General features: G+C 33.6%; 1 long non-coding RNA gene across 1 annotated transcript in view; it reads left to right on the top strand.

Annotated features, from left to right (window-relative positions):
• Positions 1-17891, top strand: part of LOC113456646 — a 793133-nt gene that overhangs the window by 280734 nt on the left and 494508 nt on the right. Inside the window, exon 2 of the long non-coding RNA XR_003377403.1 lies at positions 2391-2445. This is a non-coding gene — a long non-coding RNA (uncharacterized LOC113456646). The remainder of the gene's footprint in view (positions 1-2390; positions 2446-17891) is intronic.

The following is a 17891-nucleotide window of genomic DNA, read 5'->3' as shown; positions in this document are numbered from 1 at the left end:
AAAAAGAAAAAAAGAAAAATATACATATCATTTGTAAAAGATGTGAAGCTGTGTGTATTTATTGTCATATCTGTCATATAAGGTTTAGTTCCTGCAAAAATTGTCTGTGTTAAAATTATACTTTTAATATACTTATTATTTTACAAATATATGGATATGTATGTTATTACTCACATATAATACAATAACCAAAAAGCGTATTGGCAATTTATGGAAATATTATTATTATGGTTGTACACACATGAGATAAGATATGTTTCAGTAAGTAAACATGATACATATCAATAAATTGTGATAATTATTATTTCAGTATTATTTTTATTAGTTATTGTTTGGAGATCATCTTTCTAAATATTGTGAACTAGTAACACCAGGGAGGAAATACACGTTTTCTTCTGCTCGTCAAACAAACATTTATTAAATTCCACGTAACAGATATGGCAGTAAATGAATATATATTAGAGAAAAACACACATTAAGTGGCTTGAATTTATAGTCAAAGATTTTTTATTTTATTTTAGCATATAAATTTCTAATATTCACTAAAAATTATGCTGGAATTTATTGCAAATTGAATATGACACTAAACAGAGATTGCTTAAATTAATAATACAAAATGTTATACATTAGAAGGTACATTTCTCATTTCCCGATAATAGTTATCACTCTGTCTTTTGATTATTCAATTTTTTTTTTAAGGTTTTTTCGAGACAGGGTTTCTCTGTGGCTTTGGAGCCTGTCCTGGAACTAGCTCTGTAGACCAGGCTGGTCTTGAACTCCCAGAGATCCGCTTGCCTCTGCCTCCCGAGTGCTGGGATTAAAGGCGTGCGCCACCATCGCCCGGCTGATTATTCAAATTTTTAATGAAAGTCTGTTTTGTCATGTGTTCTAGCCTGGATATCAGTTACTTCTAAGAATTTTCTATTGCAAGGAATATTCAGCAATATGAATCTTTCACTAACTTGTTGTTTTGCCTTTTCCATTTCTGAGTTAGTAATTCATTTTTTATTAAATGTGTAGAAAGGCTGAAAGTCTAAATTCTAAAATTTTACAATTATTAGGATTATCACCTAGAAATATAATAAATGTCTTCTTATCATGCATAAGTGAAATGATTGCTATAAATGGGAATAAACAAGCAATAGTATCTCTAACTAAAAAACAAATTCAATGGCTCAGTCATGATGTTAACAGGTGTCAATATCAATAGATGGTTCTTAGATGAAATGCATATAAAGTTCATACTAATTAGTTTATGAAGTAGACTGAAACATCAGGGTTTTTTTTTTTGTGCCAGAGAGACTGCCTACTGTCAAGCAATCAAGCACTACCACTTTAATTGCAATTTATTCCAAGAAGCACAATCTATTGATTCTAGCATACACTTATGTCACAGCAGTATCATTATTTGACTTTGTTCTAACAGCTTCAAAAGGTTAGAAACTTAGAGACCACTGTGCAAGAAGCCATTAAAAATCTGAGTTGTTAGCACTCTGTGCCAAAGCAATGGTCACTATGTATAGAATTAGATTCAGGACTTGGGAAATAATAATATAATTTATGTATTCAGAATGAACTCATGTTTTCCTATAACAAATATTATTTAATAATTACAAAGTAGAAACAAAAGCAGGAGGATAAATATAATTATCTGCCTTTTACAAGTAACTAATTGCTTAGTGATGCAAATTTTCCAGACTCCATTAAAATGTTAAAAGCCCTCTATCTGACTCCAAAGCATATACTTAACATCTTGCACTAGATTTTTATAATAAACATTCTGTGGTACGGCAGTCATCTGGACATGTTTACTTATGTTTAAATTATTGATACACAGTTTATCCAAGTAAGTATTGTACACAAACATGATTGCTAAACTATAAAATGTCAATTTTTATCACTTTCATTTGTTCCAAGTTATAACTTGAGGATATATTTTATTTTGTATGTATTGGAATGGCAGGATGGTAGAATTCCATTAAGAACTTTTAGTTTTCAAAAACAAATGCATTCAGAGTACCTGGTAAGATAACTCTTGTAGCTTCCAAAACTCTTCTATTTAGAGAATACATAAGTTAGATTTTATGCTTCATGAACCCACAAACAAACAAACACACACACACACACATACACACACACACTTTCTGACTGGGAGTAAGTAAGTGATGAGCTTCTACTGCTGCATGAAATCTTCTATTAGCATGTTTATTCAGTTATAAGAGAGAGCTTGAGAGAGAATGGGAGATGGATTTTTTTGTCTCATTCAGAGCTTTTCTACCTGTAATGCTTTTATATTTAGCTTTTTAGTAAACTTTTATTCACAGAATAAATACATGTATTTAATTATATCAAAAGAACATAGACCTAGTATAATGTTCTCATTTTTGCAGGTGAAGAAATGAAGAATCAAAGAAGTAAAGGACCTCTCTGAAAATCGCGTAACTAGTAAGTACTATCTGTGGATCAAGTTAAATCATCCTCCTTCTGAGTTCTTCTCTATATAAAAACATAGTTTTTCATTTCAGATAAGACAGTTTAAAAATCTCAGTTCCTATTTTCTACCGCAGTGATGCAGCAGCACCAATTGTGTACATGTTACATTGTTTCTTGCTATTTCCAAATGTGTTTCAGATATCTTTTTGAAGCAGAAGAATAGCTGATAAGATGGTATAGCAAAAGGAAGTCATTAACATCCCATTGAGAACTTTCTGTGTCCTACAGCCTTAAGGGGATTATTCTTATTTAATCCTCATAAAGCATTGTAATAAAGGTGGTTTATCTTTATGTAGTGCAAATAAATCAAGGCTATAAGATGGTTGGTAGTTTGTAGAGGTGTTTAATGTTAGAGCTACATTATAGCACTTTATCTCTAAGCCTTTGATGATGCCAATGCTTGGTGTTGTATGAATTTGTTCTTATGAAACGATGGCAAAATTGGTCATCATTGAAATTGTATAACATATTAGATTATAACTGCCTGTTCTTATAATATATGTGCTGTAACTCAGATCTCAAGATACTGAAGTGGAAAATTAAAGATCAACTTGAGTTGACACTGTACATGCTCTAAGACATCTATGCTCTTGCTTTGCCCCTAATAGCAACTCCTGGAAAGCTTGTTGCCGCAAAAAGAGTAAATGCGATGATATCTGTAAAGGAGGAAAGAAATGTTGGGAAATCATATACATAACTCTATCACATCTGGAGAAATGTTGGGAAATCATATACATAACTCTATCACATCTGGAGACTTGACAGCTTGCCAAGTTAAGTGGAAGGAACATTCATGAGAGAGAGCCTTTAATTGACCTGACATACTATGAAAGAATTGGTAAAAGAAGCAATTAATAGTTTGAGTTGCATGAGCGATAGATATATGTAGTTAGATAAATCAATTCCTTTTGTAAGAGAGACAAAAATAGAAGCATTGGGTGGGGAGCAAGTTGAGAGACTTTGGTAATGGAGTAGATAAGTGACAGATGTGCTAAGGAAGAGGGGGTATTTATCAAAGAGTTGTGATGAGATATATCGAGAAAAGTCTTTTAATCCATCAAAAGTATTGAGCCTGTATATTTTTGCCATTTGTTTTTATGTGTTTAATGTAATAATCAAAGTTGCTTTGAAAAATGCTGTGCATACTAAATTGTGAGTATGAATGCTTATGACTCAATAGTTTGAGAAATTAGAGTAAAATATTTTACTTTGATTTGCTAAGCAAAACAGGGGCATGTCCCTCCCAAGTATAAGTATTTTCATTTGTCCAGATATATTTTCTGTTTTGAGATTATATGTATTATATATACACACATATATGTATATACTAAAAGTCTGTTTAAAAGAAGGTTGGTCATATATGTGTGTGGGTGCCCATGGAAGCCGGAAGAGCTGTCAAATCTCATGGAGCTGGAATTGTGAACAAAGTCACATCCTCTGGAACAGCAGTAAGTGCTCATAACTAGTGTACATTCTAATCAGCCTTATTCAGATTTCTATAATAACACCGAGAGATAAAAAATAAATTTTCTTTCAATTGCCCTTTACATCACAAACATCTGTTGAATTAATAAATGACTCTCTGTCTTACCAATCTACATTGAAAATATGTCCCATGAGATGAGAATAAATAAACTGTATTTAATTTTCTGGAATATTACCCCTTCTGGCAGAAGATTTTAGAAGAGAGTCTCCTTAGGTTTAGGGGAGGCATGTCTCTGTATTCCTGTAATGTGTGTTTTAGGAAGAGAGAACAGTTAAAGAGTGTTTACTTAGTTTATGTCCCAGAACAGAATTAAAACAGTAAAGTGCTCTGCTAGGTTAACAAAGAAATAGCATCCATGAAAGAATCTTCATAACAGAAAAGAATTACTTAGCACCCCGAAGAAACAAACAAAAATCAACTGCTCGGTTGTAACATGCAGGAAAGATCTTATGGGTTATTCCCTTTACTGGCTGGTTGTATGTCAACTTGACACAAGCTAGTGTCGTTTGAAAGGAGGGAGTCTCAATTATGAAAATGTCTCCGTATGATCAGGCTGTAGGGCATTTTCTTAACTAGGAATTGTTAGGGGAGGCCACAGAGTGTTGTGGGTAGCACCATCCCCAGGATGGCAGTCTTGAATTCTTTAAGAAAGCAGGCTGAACAAGCCGTGGGAGCAAGCCAATCAGAAATACTTCATGACCTCCATATTCGTTCCTGCCTCCATGTTTCTTCCTGGCTTATTTTCCTGTTTTGATGTCTTTTGATGATAAACGATGATGTGGAAGCCAAGATGAATAAACCATCTTCTCCCTAAGTTGTTTTGGACATGATTTTCATCACAGCGATTATATGTAACCTTAATGCAGAGAGCCCCTAACCTAGACTCTCAGTACAAGACAATATCTCCAAAGAAAGGTCTTTTCTAAATTCCTCAGGAATGCCTTCAAAGTTTAGTGTTTCCTCTGGGACTTCAATTGATTAATTACAGCAGTATTCTGATGCTTACTAATTGTGATCTTAAAAAGTATGACTATGAAATTCTGAACAAACCTCTCCCCCCTTTTATGGCTCAATTGAAACTTTAGCTATAAATTTTAGTTTAAACATCATATCACTTTTAATTTACTAAATTGGTTTTCAAAAAAGGTTCTAATGTACTTCAAACTGGTCTAATATTTGCCTCATAGACCAGGCTGGCCTTGATAATTTTTCATCATCTTACTACCTGAGTGCCAGAATTACAGTTTTAAAACATCAGGCCTGGATCTTTTTTTTTTTACCAATCCATATATGTCTCCGCAGCTCACCTATGAACACCTAAAATTCATATATGCATTTGTATATGATTTATATATATAATATGTAATATATAACTTTGGTAATATGTGTATATACTAAAGTTGTGCATTGTATAGCATAGCTCATATTTTCTCCTATTGCACAAGCTCACACCCTCTCTCTAAAGAAATGTCCTTGCTATCAGAGATGTTTCTAAGTCAGTGTGTATTAACAGTTCTGCTCTTTTAAGAAAGCAGCACTTTGATGTAGCAACCATTCAAGCAAGTTCTATATATAAATCTGACATTCTATTTATTCAGAACTATAATGAAAAGATGAGTGTGAGCTTGAGGTGTGAAAGAAAGACAGCATTACAGCTTTATCTACAGCTACAATAAATGTCAAAGAGGCCAGTCTTGTGACGGTTTGATGTGAGTTCTCTGTACCATTGTACATGTCTGCCGCCTAATGTAGATATTGGTGGATGCTATACTTTGTTACTGAAAGACTTTGTCTGTTACATTCACTTATTTGTAAATGTATTTTCAGTGAAAGGTTATGATCAAATAGATAATAATCTAGCATTAAATTTCAGTCAGCTGTTTCAAAAATCATTCTAACAAATGCTTAAATGTCACTTGTTCTGCAGAAGGAGTTTGTACAGGAACCCAGCGTTACTCTTGACATAGGGCTGGATAAAAGATATTTCCTATCCTGGCTTTGGCTTACCCACAAAGACTCACTGAAGTTCCACTACTGTCTTCTATTTATACATTCTTAGTTGTTCTCTGGATTCAAAATAAATTGAGGTTCATGTGATAAAGAATAAAATTTATCATTGCTTTTTAATATCAGGTATCAAAAAAAACAAGAATTTCTGTGTTCCCAATGAAACTAAGTAATGTATTTTCCAATGCTATAGTTTACAAAGACAGGATTTTTGAAAATGTATTATAAGATGAAAGCTATCTTTATACTGTTAATGACACACTTTGATATATAGGCCCAAGTCATAGATTCTGAGAAAAACAAAGCTTTGTTGGAAATATGGGACTATTACTTGCATTTGAACAGCATCCTAACTGTTTCTGTGCATCAGTTCTTCCATAATCTGTTCCTATGACCTCTTCTCAGCACTAAACAAAGAGGATCATGTTTCTGATAGGCATACAGAGATTGCTTTCCATTTGCATTTATTTTCATTTTTATTTTACTAAAATGTCTGACAATTGGTATGATGGAACAGTACTCTGAAGATTTCATGGGAGGATTCAGACTTTAATGTCAATCTGAACTGTACACTGAAATACTCTTTCATTAAATAAATAAAAATATTTTCTAACTGAAATATGATTTTGATAATATATATAACTCTTGATTTGTTTAAATTCCCACATACAAATGAAGAAGAATTAAATGATGATTTAATGTATAGTCTTGATTAATATATATGTTTAATATTACAATTTCTATGTATTAAAAGTTGAGCACTAGAAAGATAACTTAAAGGTTAAGAGCACTGGCTATTTTTCCAAATGACCTAGGTTCAATTCCCAGTACCCACATGGTGACTCACACCCATCTGTAACTTCATTCCAAGAGGATCTGAAACTTTCATCTGGCCTCCATAGTCATTAGGCATACATATGATTGACAGAAAGATATGCTGGCAAAATCTCCTCAAAGTTTTTAACAATTGAATGTTTATAATTTATGAGAACATATTAAATAATATTATCAACGTAAATTTTATTTTCTTATGGATGTTAAGATCAAAGCCATAACTTGAAACATATTAGTTTACTTTCTATTGCTGTGATAATCATCATAACCAAAAGTAACATAGGTGAGGGGAAAGTTTGTTTCAGATTGTCATCCCTCAGTGAGGGATGCAAGGGGAGAACTCAAGGTATGAACTTAGAGACAGGAACTGAAGCACTGACCTTGGACTAATAGCTCTTACACATTTTTTGTCCATATTTTGGATTAAGTTGTCTTTTGCATACAATCCAGGACCACCTACCAAAGTGTAGCATTGCTCAGTGTAGGCTGGACCCTCTCACATGCACCATTAGTCCAGAAAAAGTCCCACAGACTTACCTATGGGCTAATAAAATGAAAGCATTTTATTTTAATTGAACCTTCCTCTTCCCAAAATGACTCTGGCTTTAGTCAAGTTGAAAAAAATCTAACCAACTCAAAAGTATATCTAAATCCACCTAGAGAACAACATTTGGAAGGCTAAATTGTGCTGTTGGAATGTTTATCTTTCCATATGTATCTGCCTATGAACTGTCAATCAATCAGTCAATCTATCTATCTATCTATCTATCATCTATCTATCTATCTATCTATCTATCTATCTATCTATCATCTATCTATCATCTATCTACCTACCTACCTGCCTACATATCTCTTATCTATTATTTATGTAATTTTGATGCCAACCTATTCTACTCTTATCCAAAGAAAATTTTCATTCAATTTTATTTTTAATTCATAATAAAATTCATTTATCTGCATGCTATGGAGGAAGTTTATATCAGAATGAGGTAATAATATAATGTGCCAGTCTTTCCTTACACCAAATTAAGCCAAATCAGACCACCATGCTACAGTTATGAGCCTGGAAAAGAAAAGGAGACAATAATTCAATATTCTGGCAAACTGCAGTATTTGCTGATGCTGCGTCTGCAAGACAGCTGACCTGGCAGGGTGCATCTAGTGTTTCTTAGCTGTGTGTTTTCCATTCAACATTCTATGTTCTTATCTTTTCATTGTACATCAAGAAACACTATATCACTATGTCTGTAGCAGAAATTATGTTTTTCCCTACTACCCAGTTCCCAGTTTCAACTATTGCTTACAGTGTAACTCTTGCCCATCTCTCAAATTTAACATTACAATTCATTTATCATTTAGTTGTGTGGACATACTATCTTGCTTCAGATACAGCTCTGAACAGTTCCTGTCTGGTTATTATTTGCTGATTTTCTATTCCTCCATCAATTATATAGAATTGCCCCTCTTCTCTTTCTTTCATTCTCTTGGCACTTAGCCTCTTAACTTTCTCTATTAGACATACTCTTCTTGGAAGTTAGAGCACTCTTTCTTGCTGATCTTTGTTCTATTCTTAATTGGATGTAAACTCAGGCCAATGCTACCTAAGCAAAGTTATATATCTGATTCTATAACCCATATAAACTTCCCCCACACAATCTTCCACAAATTTCCCATAGTGTGATGGTTTGAGTAAAAAGAAAACCTTTGCCCTCCAAAATCCCTTTTAATTTCTCCTCTATTTCTCTGGTTACTTACTCATCTCCTTTCAGATTTTATGAATTTATCTTTGTTTTCACCTCATTTTAGCTTACTATGAGATTAAACACTCTAGTCTACGAATGACATTAGAAGTGATTGCTTGGCTCAATAAAAACAGCACAGTGAATGATCTGTGTGCTACTTTATATAGAGAGATTGATGAGTTTATTGTTCTTGATTATTATGTTTACCTGTGAAATTCTGAGAAAAAAATTTACAGAAAGACATACCTACAAATGTTTCATTCTGTCATTTCTGAGATACTGGCACAATGATTGGTTTAAGTTGTGTGATCTGAGACTACTGGGAAGGAATACCTTCTAGGATTTGTATAGCAAGGAGGGCAGTGTTAGGGGAGCTCTGAGCAAAGGAGAAACAATCTTTTAACATGTACAGGGTTTTTCTTTAAAATGAATTTTTAGAAAGTCCTTTATTTTTCATCAAAATTGAAGGATAAAGAATCCCTTGTACTTCTCCTACCCTGCCTTGCACCATTACCACAGACCTGGCAGAGAAATGCATTTGTTATGCTTAATGAACTCTGATAATCATTGTCAAGCAAAGTTGAAAACCAAGTCCAAGAGGTCACTCTGCTGATTACTCTTAATGTTCACTCATTGCATTATCCTAAGTCTGAACAGATGTATCATAATATAAACACCATTATGGTTTGTACAGAGTGTGTTTATAGTACTAAATTCCCATGTTCTTCCCATTCATTCTTTTGCTCCAGTGACTTTTGGCAATGAATAAGAATTCCTGTTTGTTTGATTCCATAGCTTTGCCTATTTTAGGAGATCATCTAGTGGTAATCCTACAGTAAAACTATTTTTTAGGTTAATGTATGTTAGTCAGTAATATGTATTTAAGTATCCCATATTCTTCTTTCTTGCAAACCCCAATTATTTATAGTGCCAAATCATAGTGCATTATTTTTGTCTCACATTTATCCATTCACATATTGAAGGATCTTGACTGTAGCAACTTTTAGCATTGTAAGTAAATCTGTATATGGATTCTTATATGAACATACAGTTTTGCATACCTTAGATAAAATGAGGTGTGTAACATTAGATTTATTTTTTTAAGAAAACACCAATCCATCTTACAAAGATAGATTCGAATTGTATTTAACAATTGTGAGAGCAGTTCCTATTGTTCCATATAATTAATGGTAGTTTGTACTTTCAAAATTAAGAGATTTTTCTCCTAACCATACAAAATTTTATTTTATTTTTTGAGAATTATTATACATAGCTAAAACAGGATTTGAACAAATCCACCCCCATGTCCCCTTATTTTACTTCTCCCATAATCTTGACAAGTTTTACCTTCCAATTTCAGATTTTCTAAATCTTTTAAAGCTCACCATGATCAAGTAAATTTGTTTCTAAGACTTTGTTTATTCATCTTTGAGAGTTTCATACAGTGTACTTCTAGCTTAATCCTTCCCATACCACAGTTTCTCCAAGATCTACACTCCAAGCTTCATGTTTGTTCTTTCTCTTAACAACAACAACAAAAAAAGCCTGATAAAGCCACTAACAAAAAAGAAGTCTAATTGCAATTATTTCTGAGCAAGGACATGTTCTGGACTCTGGTTGCAATAACCAGTGTCACTCTACTGAAGAAAATGGATTTTCCCTCTTCCAGTCACTATTGGCTGCAAACAGAGTCTTGGTTAGGAGTAGCGTATTGGAACAAGTTTCCCTCCTTAGTGCTGATATTTTGAGAGCTTGTGTATGCTGTCCTGGTCTCAGTGAGTTCACATTTACAACTGCTTGCTTTGTACAGAAATTGTTGTCTTGTTGGAATTGTGTGCATCTTCTTGCTCTTATAATCTTTCCACCCCCTTTTTCTCATAGATCCCTGATCTTTGAGTGGAGGGAATGGATAAAGGTATTCTATTTATGGCTCACTGTTCCAAAGTCTCTCACTCACTGCATGTTGTCCAGTTCTGGATCTCTGCATTCATTACCACCTACGTCAAGAAGATCCTTCTCTGCTAAGGATTGAGCAATTCACTCTTAGGAGTTTTATATAATATAATAGATCACTTTATGAAAAGTCTCATTTTAGCAATATTATATATGTTTATTCTTGTATATTGTTTTGTCTTCAATTATCATTTTCAATTTCTGTAACAGTTTCATACTTGATTTTTATATTTTGTTAAACTGATGCATAAACATTCAGTTAGGTTGTACATTGCTGTAAATAATGTTTTGTTTTCAGTGTAAGTTGAATTTGTTTATTAATGTTATATAGAATGTTTAACTTATTCAGCTTTATATCATAGACACTTGTCTCAACTGCTAGTCAGCTTCTAGAGTTTCAGTGTCATTGCTGATGATTATTCCCTTGTATTTTGACAGAGATGCTTTAGTTACCTGCTTGTAAACACAGTTTCACTTATCACTTTGCTTAATTCTTCTTAAAAGTATTATTTCTTTAGGAAGCACTATGAGCATGATTAGAAATAAGTGATGGGCAAGAACATCCTCTCATTCTTTTTGATGTTAGTAGGAAGTGTATGAGTTCCTATCTATGAATTGTTCTTTTATATAGATTTCTACTGAATATATTTTACCAGGAAGAAGCATATATATATTTCATACAGATTTCATCATTAAAGTATTTCGGTGCTTTTTCAAATTTTTCTATGTATATCATGTGATAAAATTTTCCTTAATATGTTGACATGATGGAGGAAAGTTAAATACTAAAGTTGTATTTAGGATTATTAACCTATCAACCCTTAAGCTAATTTTAATATTCTACTCTTTCACGTTGAAGAATTATGTTCAGGCCTTTCCTATCTTAAGTTTTGCAGCACCCTGCATATAATATACAGCTTGTGAATGCCTTGGCTTTAGCACCACAATCCTTCAAGTATATTTGCATGCATCTCCATGTAAACCAGACTTTTCAGAAAGCTCAGTATCATTTTGCATTTTCAGAAAAAAGATGAAGAAAACTTGCATTCATCTTGATTAGCGTTTGGAAGGTGAAGGAAAGTTTCCTTGAATAAGAGCACAGATAACTGTAACTGTATTTGCGAGAGTTCAGATGCTGCAAAGTTTTCTCACCGCAGTCTATCAAGTGCTGACCTGCAGAAGTCCATTCCCCAGCTCTGATGGCACGGGTACATAGGACAGATTTAAAAACCAAATAGGAACTGACTTTCATAAACGTATCTGGAATAGTAGGACACTTAGCAAAGGTCATAATATGGTATAGATTTGGTATGGAAAGTGAAATTGCATTGGCCTAAGGGCAGCATAAACCCGAGACTAATAATTTTATTGACATCTTTGCAGAGATTAACGGTGAGTTCCTCATGGGCCTCTTAGTGTGTGACCTAGAAATAGCAGACCTGAGTTTAAAATTGTTCTGTACGAGTTTACTCTTTCAAACGGAAGAAAACCTCTTTCCCACATCTACCCATTTCACACCCCACAAAAACAGGACATTTGAAAACTGCAGATTCGACTTCATCAGGGCCCCCAGTGAAGTGACTGGACATGTCTGTTTCTGTGTTATTTTTAGAAACAATAGTATCATGAAATGGCTGAAATTGTGGTATAAGCAGGAAGCAGTACAAAGAACTGCCAATGGGAGAACAAAATATGAAGACAGCAGCTACTTGGAAGTCTTCCTGACAAGCTTCCCAGTGTCTACTACTGAGTTAGCTATAAACAAATGTGAAGGAACAAAGTAAAGGCTGGTGTGGTACCCAGGCAGTCTCACCCTATCAGAAAGAGCAGCACTCAGTGACTTCTCCACCTTTAAGCCTCAGGCAAACTGCACTAAATAATGCTTCAGAATACACCTCCTACTCCAATGTGGTACTTCTCCAATTGTTGTATGAAGACCGCTTGTTCATTCCTGGCTACCCAGAACCAAAATAACCACTTAGAAACTATATTATTTAAATCACTGCTTGGCCTATTAGCTCTATTCTTATTGGTTAGCTTTTACATCTTAATTTAACCCATTAATTCCTTTTAGCATCTGTCTCAGACAGGGCTACCTGACTTCTCCTGACTCTGCCTTCTTCCTCCCAGAATTCAGTTTAGTTTTCCCTGCCTATCTGTATTCTGCTCTGCACAGGCCCAAGACAGTTCTTTATTAACCAATGGTATTCACAGCATACAGAAGGGAATCCCACAACACCTTCCCTTTTCTGTCTAAATGAAAAGGATAGTTTTAATTTTAACATAGTAAAATTACATACAACAAAACATAGGCTAAATTTTGAACAAATTTCAGATGAAATGGGGTTTTAATCTTTAATCTATGGGCCTTCCTCACTCTAAATTGCATATAGTTAGAGTTTAGTAAAATCAAATTTAACATGTGAGTATGTATGTAAGCACAGTTTTAAAACCTTCCCATTGCTGTGATGATAAATGATGACCAAAGAGATTTAAGGAAGGAAGACTTTATTTTGGCTTCTAGTGCTAGAGAAATAAGGGTCCATCCTGGTGAAGAGTCATGACAGCAGATAAGTATGGTAGCCATAACATAAAGCCAAAAACCCATATACTGAACCCCAAATATTAAGCATAGTAACCCAACTGGAAGTTTAATGAGAGTATAAACACTGAAAGTATACCTTGTGTTATGAAATTCCTTACGAATGACTGTGCTTCCACAAACTTACCAAAGAGCATGACCAACCGGGAACCAAGTTTTCAATCATTTGTGCTGTGGGATACATTCTCTTTCTAACCATCATAACCTCTGCTCCAAAATGTCCCACACTCAGAGGGACAATTCAGATAGAAGATGGGCTGTGCTAGAACATCTCAGTGGCTTCTTCAGGATAGACATGGATGGCTCCTCTTAGCACACGTATAGATCCTTAATGTGGTTTGCATTCGAAGGCATTGCCATATGAGTTTAGGCAATCCAAACCTTGAAGTTTTCAGTTCAGACACACTTGTATTATTTGTTAGAAACTCAGGTACTTCATATTTGCCAGCAGACACATAATCTCTATGATATAAAATAAAGATTCATTTTAGAGGTAAGACCTTATAGAATAAGAACTTTATTTATTTATTTATTTACTCGCTGAACATAGCGGACAATGAGGACTACTGAGAACTCAAGAACAATGGCACTGGGTTTTGATCTTCCTGCACTTACTGGCTTTGTGGGATCCTAGGCAGTTTGGATGCTCACCTTACTAGACCTGGATGGAGGTGGGTGGTCCTTAGAATAAGAACTTTGTAGAAAGGATAGCATGTATGAGGCATTGCATTTGAATTTTGTATTACGAAGTGGCTGAGAACAAGTATAATACTGAAACTAACAAGGACAATAGTGAAGATAGAGTGATACTAGGATATCACCACCAACCCTGACAGCACAGCTTCCTTCAGATACGAAAGTGGCTCATGCTTAGGCGTACTTAATGAAGACAGTAAGCATAAGCCTAAGGAGTTATTTGTCCTAGTTATGTCCTTATACCAATGAACTGACTACCTGGACTTGGGGCATGTGGAGTCTGCTTGAAACCTGATCCTATTAATACCTGTTTAACACAAGAGAGTAAAAAATCACTACAGCTTTACACTTGCCAAGTTATGTGCACATTTCTGTAGGTGAAGACTGCTCATTCATTTATCAGCCCTCTGGACACAAATAATAACACAGAAATTAGATTAATTAGAACACTGTTTGGCCAATAGCTTAGGCATACTTCTAGCTAACACTTATATCTTAATTAGCCCATTTTTATTAAGTTGTGGAGTGTCCCAAGGCTAAGGGTCCAAATGGTACCTCATTGACTCTGTCTTCTCTCTATATATCTCCTCTAGCCTAGGTATATTCTGCTAAGTTATTGCCCAAACAGATTCTTTATTAACCAATGGTAATAAAACATATTCATACCATAGAGGGAAATCCTACGTGATATTTCTTTGAGGACAAAGATAGCTGAATATAAAATTATATTAAATTATAAAAATAGAAATCATAGAAAACACTGATGGAGACTTCCCAAGGTGAACTACCTTCACATAAATATATTCATAATATGACAAGATTAAACAATATACCACAAGATCATTTAAAAGATTGTTTTCTGCTGATGATATAATAAGGTTATTAGGATTGAAACACCCCTATCTAAAAAATTAGGAAACAAATCAGTCAATCAATAAATATTACCACAATATATATTTTTTTATTTTCTTATAAAACCCAAGATCTGGAATATGCATCCATGTCATGAAATGATCCTGGGAAAACCTACTGACAATGTTTCTCTCTTCCCTGTGGAATGTCACCATCAGTTCTTGACATTCAATTACTGGAGCAATTAGGAAAGATGACCGATGTTTATATGTACTTTCCACTCAGAAGGACACACATGTGCATATGCATGCATACTTGTCAACATGCATACACACATGCACACAAACACAAATATCTCTCATAATTTCTTAGGATTTAATTGCTTTCCTGATTATTGTAGATCTGATTTAATCTGAATATAGATGTGTTTGTTTAATGTTGATTTGATATTAAGATAAAATCATCACTAGGAGAGTAAGTTTATGTCAGAAAATATAAAGTTCTTTTTGTAAATGATACAGTTCTACCTAGAAGCAAAAGAAATTTCATAAGAAAGCTTTTAGAAATTGTAGTTGAAGACAGTAAGTTTCATGTTGTAAAGACCCAAGAGTTGTTTTAAAAAATATCAGAGTGGACGTGTGTCTCTCCATAGGTGCCCCAGAGGAACAGCACAATCATCATATTGTAGTCTTACCTGAAAAGTTTGGCATGAGTTTGAACTCTACAAACTCATATACTGACACACAGGACCAGAAAATGATCAAATACCTCATGTTCTTCTTGGGGAGGTTTGGAAACAGAACCATTTTCATTGGACCTCTGATAAATTTCTTGCACTCTGGCCAATGGAATTATTTTCTTCTCTTTCAGAATTCTCTAAAGAAGCTTTTAAAATGTTGTGTGTACTTCATGCAATAATGTCTATCCAGCAAAAAGAGTACAAATAAATTATTGTTGTGAACTATAGAAATTAGTAAAAATTGGCTAGAAATTCCATTCAGTGTATCTAGTAAATACAAATATGATAATGGAAATAATCGCACTTCTTTCCCTCATTGGGAAGTTGTAGAAGACATGCAGTAGCATGTATATTATTGACCTAAGTTCATGTCCAAAGGCTAGTATGATCAGGCCTTTTTGGATGAGATCAATTCATGCTACAAGAATAGCTCAGTAGCCTTTTTAAGGATCAGAAATTTAATTCATTCTGCATAAAAATTGTCTTCCATCTTCATTGTCTAACGACTTGCCAATATATAACAGTAACATGTTATGAAATGTATAAAGCATGCATCAGTGTCTGTAATCTGTTTATATCGAAGGTATCTGACATGTTTACATGTCCGTGTTTGCTTATCTTCAGTTCCTAATGAATTTCCTAGGAGGCAAAATAGTTAATTATTCATTGAAGTTAATAGATGTTATTTACAGCTACAGAGAACTCTGCAAATATTGAGCATAGATTGTCTGATGTGCAGATGTTCCTCACAAAGTGCTTATTGATGACTGTGATTCCCTTAGACCCTTTTTATTCTGAAGACATTTTACACTCAGAGAAAGAGCATTGTTATAGAGCACTCATGTTTCTAACATTATATTCATTATCACAAATATAAAATTGTTTAAAATACATTGCAAAATAAAAACAAACAAAAACTTAATGAATCATTATAGCATGCATGTTTCTATTTAGAAATAATAGAAATACTGTAACATACTCAGATGCATAAATGTTCATATTGAAGCAATGAAAGAGGTATATTATGATAATAGAACTCATAGTAGATTTGTTTCTTGAAACTCTCTGTTTCTCAGACTAAAAAAAAATGTTTACTACATTCATAACTTGTAAACCAATTAACCAAAATGAAATTTGCAGGAATAAGTGGGAATGAACTATACATCCTATGTGGAAATGAATAGAATCAATGTCAGTCTGGACTGAAAGGGATTTAATTATATCGCATTTAATATCCATTTAATTGCTACTATTTGAGTGAATAGTTGAAAACATATTCCACCAAGTGTATATGATGTTTATACACCAGGATCTTAATACCATGTTTGAACAAACATGGAAACCATGTACTATCAAGCTATCTGCTACATGTTATTATAAATTTGAATGAGATCTAGCAATGACAGCAATTTGGACGTTTGACTTTGTTACAGCATTTCATTCACTTTCAGTATTTGTATTTTTTTTACTGTTAGATTACTTTAAAATTTGTATAATTAATAAATATTTATAAAAGAATACTCAATTAGTGCTTTGCAAATTTAATATGGTGAAGTCTTTCTATATATAATCATGTGTCTAAAGCAACTATGGGAACATGCTGTACATAAACATTTCATCTAAATTAGGTGGTGACTTTTTATTGAGGAACACAAAACTTGCTGAATCTCTATTACAGTTTTCTGTATTTGTACCAAGATTTTTTATGAGTATCCAATCAAGAATATGAGTTATGTTTTTGTTAGTTTTATTATTTTTGTATATTTATTTTAGCAAAAACAAGTATACACTTAAATAGAAGCAAAACTATACTAACTTTACAATGAATCTGTAAATGTCTAGCTTTGTCAATCTTTCTTTTTGTATATTTTATTTGATATAATTCACAATATAAAAACAAAATGAACTAAAAGGAATTTCTGCTTATTGCATTAAAGTTACCATATTGAATTATATAAATTGTACATTCATGTTTCCATGCTGAACTGTTATGTGAAATCCCAAGGAGATGATCCAGTCTCTAGTCACTGTCCATCTGGCAAGAAGACAGATTAAAGAAATGTAATAATTCCACTTGAGTCTAACTTTTAAAATCATGGATTTATCAGTCTTATTTGCAAAGTATGTGATAAGAGTTACTACAGGTGCATGATTGACTCAGAAGTAGTTCTGTTACCACCATGCAGGTGAAGACTCTTCTCCCAAAGGCTGCTGGCTGCTCAACAGGTCAGAGATCCTTCCTTTTCGGCATTTGTTTGAACTCTGTAACATTGAGTAGGGTCCTATGAATCTCATCAGTTCCTCCTTTCATAGACATGTAAATATTATTTACCTTCTGAGTCTCATAAACTTTCTTCTCTCCAAGAAAACAGTGTTTGAATTTGATGGAAATTGGTATACATCACAAGGTAATGGAATATTAACATAAAAATGTTACCATACATAGAATCAGTCTGTTGAACCATTAAAGTATTAATCAATTTGCTT

This window comes from Microtus ochrogaster, chromosome 10 (assembly GCF_000317375.1).
Source record: "Microtus ochrogaster isolate Prairie Vole_2 chromosome 10, MicOch1.0, whole genome shotgun sequence".
NCBI lineage: Eukaryota > Metazoa > Chordata > Mammalia > Rodentia > Cricetidae > Microtus > Microtus ochrogaster.
Note: the sequence above shows the minus strand (reverse complement) of the source record. Positions and strands in the feature narration are given on the sequence as shown.